The sequence below is a fragment of the Antechinus flavipes genome, chromosome 3, assembly GCF_016432865.1.
Source record: "Antechinus flavipes isolate AdamAnt ecotype Samford, QLD, Australia chromosome 3, AdamAnt_v2, whole genome shotgun sequence".
In the NCBI taxonomy this organism is placed as follows: domain Eukaryota; kingdom Metazoa; phylum Chordata; class Mammalia; order Dasyuromorphia; family Dasyuridae; genus Antechinus; species Antechinus flavipes.
In genome coordinates this window covers 119812650-119819063 of record NC_067400.1, presented here as the reverse complement: position 1 = coordinate 119819063, position 6414 = coordinate 119812650, and the positions used below count along the sequence as shown (strand labels likewise).

At 35.7% G+C, this 6414-nt stretch overlaps 1 pseudogene; it reads right to left on the bottom strand.

The window, feature by feature from the left end:
• Positions 1 to 283: 283 nt before the first annotated feature.
• On the bottom strand, positions 284 to 1045 carry LOC127557812 (ubiquitin-conjugating enzyme E2 C-like; annotated as a pseudogene).
• Positions 1046 to 6414: the final 5369 nt, after the last annotated feature.

The following is a 6414-nucleotide window of genomic DNA, read 5'->3' as shown; positions in this document are numbered from 1 at the left end:
ATGGAGAAATAAGAACATCTACATTTCAGAATTATTGTAATCAAGTCAGCTATCATATAAAGTGCTTTATAAACTTTAAAACACTATATTAATGCTGGATATTGTTATTATTATTATTACTGCTTAAACATAATCCCAGTTGTAAAATAATCACAGAGAAACAAAGATAACTTCTGGAAGTCTGAGGTTATTCTGGGAGGTAACAGTAACTAGTTCTTTTGTATACACTGAATCAATTTTGCTAAGAAAAATCTTTCTGAAGCTCATTTATAATCTAGTGAAAAGCACTGTATCATAGATGATGGAAGGTTGGATTTTATTTAAAACCAAAATTTACTTACACATTAATATTGAGGGCTAGACTAGAGTTTAAGGGAAAAAAGAAGAAAAGGAAAAGAGTTTATGATACACAGTTCTGTACAGAGGAGAAGAGGGAGAAGACGGGTCATGAGGAAGGGGAAAAGCCACACATACATACATACAAGATGAAGAGAAGGTAGTCTTGGCAGCCAGGTCAGGGTTCTTGGCTACTCACTTGCTGCATGTAGGTTTCTAGCAGATACTTTTTAAAAGCTTTGGGGTTTGTCCAAAGTTCAGCAACATGTATGTTCTATGGGCTATCAATGCTGGGTTCTCCCAGCGGGCTCTGGATAGAAAGTAGGATGGTTCTGACATCAAACTGAGCTGACAACTTATCCTTGAGGATGTCTAAACAGATATTACTATGGCTGTCCATATTAGGATGGTAATGGTGGAACCATTCATAGTGGGAGCTTTATATGGGTAACCGTTGGGAAACTGCAGAAAGAGCTAATATCTTAGATATATAGTGTCCCAGCTGCTCCATAGATGATCCAAATCCATTTGTAGAGATTGTTTGACTCTGGGAAGGCAGAAATTGCTTTGTCTCCAGACATCATTAAGTAATCAATTTCTGCTGTTACCTCTTGGCTTGAACTGTGAGATGCATCCATTCCTGGACAGGTCCCTTTATGGAAGTGGTGGCAAGACTGGCAGTAGCTGGATTGTAGTTCTGTGAGGCCATAGGGGACATGAAATAAAGGAAGAAAAACTCCCAGGAAGCAGCTGCCAGAATTCTGGATTTGAAGAAAAAAAATGAATTCAGATCTTGCCTGAGATACTTCCTTACCCTGGCAAATTGCTTGATCTCTGGATCTTCAGATTTCTTTTTTGTAAAATAGATCTTACTTCACAGAATTGTGATGAGAATCAAATGAAATATTGTAAGGTGTTTTGCAAACTGTCAAGTGCTCTATGAATATAAGATATTGTGGTTATGGGGAGCTTTAGTCAATAGCTATGCAGCTTTGAGCACATCACAATTTATGTGGGTAGAATCAGGAGTGCAAGACAGAAGAGAAGTGTAGGTGGAGAATTTTGAGTGCCCTCCTACAACTACAGGACAGAATCCAGCACAGTCTCAAATATAAATAATACCTTTTTCTAAGAAATTCAAAGTTTATATGTATAATGACATTCTTATTCCTTTACCTTTCTGATGGTATTAATCACAAGGATAGGATAGTTTTTGAACAGCTTAGAAATGAAAGTGTCCACTAACTTCAGAGTTGGGCAAATCTGTCAGTTCTTTGGCTAGAACTGAACTGAAAAAATGTCTTTGAGATATTTTTTCAAATATACACAGAATTATTCAGATGAAGTCAATGTTGTTACACCATCTGCTATAGGTCACTAAACACCTAATTCATCCACAAAAAGATAGTCTTCCAGAGTCAAAAATGGAGGAGAAAAGATCTTTTTTCCATAATAAAAAGCTCAAACTGGAGTAGGCTGCTCTTATAGCTTTGAGAACAAGGCTTGACAGAAAATTAATTGGCATCCACATCAGAGATCTAGTCTCAGTGAAAGAATGAAAAGGGAGGAAGGTAAAGAAAACGAATAAAAAGAACTAGGATTTTTTCTTTGAAATACATATGTGAAAGATATTCAATATTAAAAAGTCTTCTCTTCCTGTTTTCAGGGTTTTTCTTCTAGGCCCTATCCCTATTCTTTCTCTGCCTGTATGGTAATACTAATACATTTCCCTCCCTTCTACCCCAGTTTTATTTACATCTTTATCTGGTGACTAAAGCTATGACACTGAATTCCTCTGCTTCAGATACTTTTGTCATGTGATAGAACATTAAGCCAGCTGTCATTCTACTTTTCTCTGTCTGTATTTATAAGTTCCACTTTTTTCATTTTCAGTTGCAATCATAAAATTGTCCTTTTTGGGGCTTTCAGGAAAAACAAAAATCCCCTAAGTTTTGCTAGTGTTGGAAAGAAATGCCTAATAAACAGTTCAGAGTTTATGAAAATGTGCAGAACACAGAATGTCTATATTTTGGTATTCAGTAGAGTCTCATGAATGGAATAAAATCAATGGAAAATATATTCTAAGAAGGAACCAAATTCATCCAAATCTAGGGGCCTTTAAAAAACAAATTCTAAGGGCTCAATCTTCTTGTTCAATTAATAGTTATTATGAGCTACTTTGGGCTTAGGTAATTTTTTGGCAATTATTTTACCTTAAAGAGTGACTATGGGACAGGGAAGGTAGTGTGTGCAACACTGGGCTAATGCCAGAATCAAAATAATCATAGCTTACTTATCTATAAGTGCTTTATAGTTTACAAAACACTCTTCTGAAAATAACTCTGAGACATAGGTAATAGTAAGAACTCATATTTATATGGCATGTAAGATTTTACTGAGGATTTTCTTCTTAAAAAGTCAAGTGAGGCTCATTAATGGATTGATGTAAACCTACAAGGAAGTAGCTAGTGGAGTGCTCCGGGGATCAGGGCTTGATTCTGTACTGTATACCAGAGGTGGCAAACACCAGTGGTCCACATAATCTCTAGATAGTAACCTGAACCAGATTAAAATGTAATTGGGAATTATTTAACAACATAAATAAAAATAGATAATGTTAATAATACGTGGTTTTCTAAATCAATATGCAGCCTGCAGGGATCCTTAGGGTATGATTTAGTGGTCCTATTTCTATTTGTGTTTAACATCATTGTTGCATACTATTATTATAAGCAATTTGGATAAAGATATAAATGGCCTTCTTATTAAATTTCAATTCGATTTCTTTCAATTTGTGAAGTACCTACTATGTGAAAAGCACTGTTCTAGACTAAGAAGCAAATAATATCCAAAGGGGTGAATTTTGTAGAAGTCCATAATCATGCCAGAGAAATAGAATGCAATCAGTGCATAAAACATGTAAATCATAAGCCATTGGCAAAAAACGTTGAGGTGCTGTTGGATAGCATCCAGTTTTATAACCATTGTACCTTGTCTATACGTCCTTTCAGTAAGTGTATATCAGCCAGACCTGCTATGTCTCTGGCATTGGGACTGCTGCTGATGTCACCAGTATTAATACCCACAATTCAGAGGTAGATCTTTGAAGAAAGCAGTAGATTAGGGATGGACTTTGCTTATCCATATAAAGAAAGAAACTGTCACATGCAGAAACAAATCTTATTTTTTCATGTAGCCTTTGAGGTTTTTCCATCAGTTTTCTTTAGCTCTAACTTCCATACCTGAGATGTGGGTTGCATTCTGGGGCCAGAAGCCATGTTTAACATTTAACTTAATTTCAAAGTGTTAAATTAGTTAAAAGATCCTAAATATGTGAAGAGACATTCTTATCAACCTGTTGACTCAAGATGAAAGGGGGGATTTTTCAGGTGAATATTTTATCTATGAACAAATACATTGCTGCCAGCAATGGAGTAGGTAAAGACTGGATAAGACATTATAATTCAAAGCCAAGGACAAACAAATTAAAACAAAACTAGGAGAGAAAGAACATACATGTTCTCTCTCTGTCTCTGTAAATGCTAAAGCATAAATTTCATAGTACAATATTTAGTTACTTTTAGTACCCACAAATATAGTAAAACAGGTTTAATCAGAGGAGCTTATGGATATACTTTCCTCAGAAGTTGGGATATTTCAGGCATATATTTGGTTTTTTTTTTAATAATTGTAACTTTTTATTGACAGGCATATATTTGAACAAATATCCCTTTTTTATTCATACTAAGAATTGATTCAAAGTGAAATGACTTTCCCTGCAAATAATTGGACAGCTAAAAACCACTTCCTCAGATGATTGTCTTTAGCAACTAAAAATTTAATAAGAAAGAAGGAAAATTTGCTTTTTACTTTGGGTCTTAAGAAAAGATATTGATTTGATAGAAGTTGTATAGGTGTGGAATAGGAGAGGAGGAAATCATGTTGATCTAATAACTTGCAGCTAATTTTGAAAAAGTGGATAAAGATGGGAAACTTTTATTTATTTATTACCACCTAAGTCTAGTTTTATGGCAATGACCTGTAGGTCTCAACTTCTGACTTCTGTGCAGAGTTAAAAAGTAAAAGATGTAACTAACCATCCAGGCACTCTACCACCCCTCTCCCCCCAACCCATGCAGATAGAAAGGTGATAGATAGATAGATGAGACAGATAGAACAAATTGTGCAGGGTTTGGTTGAATACTTCACATATCAGGATGTTGTTTGTAAGATGTGTTAGTGGAGAATTACAAAAAGTTAAAACAGCACACCAGGACATAAGCCTTTGGACCATATTTTCCAAAAGTACATTGCCGTTTGCCCACTTTTGGAATGAAATCACTAAGAAAGTATAGTCATTTAAGTTAGAAAGTCTCATCAAATATTTCAGAAAATGTCTCAATCTATTAATTCTCTACAACAGATGCGGGCACAGAAGCTAATCGTTTTAATGGTGTTTTTTTTTTTTTTTTGTTTTGTTTTGTTTTGTTTCATAGCTCCCTTCACTGAAGAGTCAATTGTCAAATGGCTGATGATTAGAATTGTTGGACCTATATTCAAAGGCATTTCATAAGACCATGAATTTAGAGTTGGAAGGGGCCTAATTTCTTTTGAGCCTTTTATTTTAAAGAGAGGAAAACTGAGTGCAAAGGAATAATTTCTTCACAGTCATAAAGTAATAAGTAACAGAACCAGAATTTGAATCTGGCTTTAAATCCAGCATTTTTTCCAGGGCATCAATCTTTCCAGTAAGGTAGAAACTGCTAGCATTTGTGCTTTGTTCACTTAGCTTTGGAGAACCCAGAACCACATCCATGCTACCATGAAACATTGAGAAGGACTTTTTGGGTGGTTTTACCTCTTTAGAGGGGAAATCAACAGTACACTTAGTTGCTCCAATTCTGCTAGGCAGGACTAAGTTGGATTTGATCACAATTTTCATCATTGCTTTCTCCCCTACTTCTGACAAATTCTGTGTAGATTCTGGAACATCTGGAGAAACCTTGAAATAATAGTCACTTCTAGGAGCTCCTGTTCTCTCCTTCCTTCCCTGCTTCTTACTATGGATACAAGTGAGAAAGAGCAATATTTCTAGACAGTAGCCATACCATGACCACCATAATTGATCATAGCTACCAGTTTTAATTCTTCTTTTCACTGTACCCATTCTACCAAAATAACCCCACCCATCCTCACCATCATGTAAGAGCTGATTTGGTCAAAGATGCATCAAGCTCCTTCAGCAATTAACTCCCTTAAAAATCAGATGAAACTGTGCTATGTACACTTCCCTTTTGGCTATATAGGATTTTATTCTCTTTTTATACTTTGGGTTAGGCAATGTTATACTGTAGTGGGTTTTCATCCTTTAGGTTTTCCATGAAAAAGCATTTTTTCTTTGTCCTAATGACTCATTTAAACATGTCCAGATGCCAACCATCTGTATCTGTGTAGATACAGTCTTTATAATCTCAGTTTTCCATTACAATAGTGAGGAGAGAGAGATATGGGTTACTACCTGATCATTTTGTGTTTATTGTAGGGTGAAGAGAAAATTATTGCCCATTAACTATATGAATAGTAGCAGAATACTTTTAAAAAACAAGCATTCCCAAGATGCTTCTGCAAAATTCATGTGTGCTCGGCAGTACTCTGAATCTGACTGGTGTCAAGGAGAGTAAGTAAAATCTAATTGTATATAGGCTCTTAATGGTTTTCTATGAAAAGACAAGGATCTAGGAAGATAAATGAGAATATCATTGCACTCTGCATCTGCTACTCTGCCACTTTCAGGTCATGGATATGCTGCTAACTGCTAACTCAAGCTTTGGTTAATTCCCTCAGCCTCCTCTTCCCTTTGATTGGAGGTGTGGAGGATGGAGTATCAGATTTCTCCCAATGCCTTCCTTTATGGAAGGCAGAAACTGAACTTTTCAGACTCACTCCACTCTGCATGCTGATGACTCCTGGACTCCTCCCCTATCTTTCCTCTCTGCTTTTTTGTGTTATCTCCCACCATAGATCATAAACTCTTTAAGGACAGGAACTATCCTTTTTTATTGATTGTATTCCTAACAT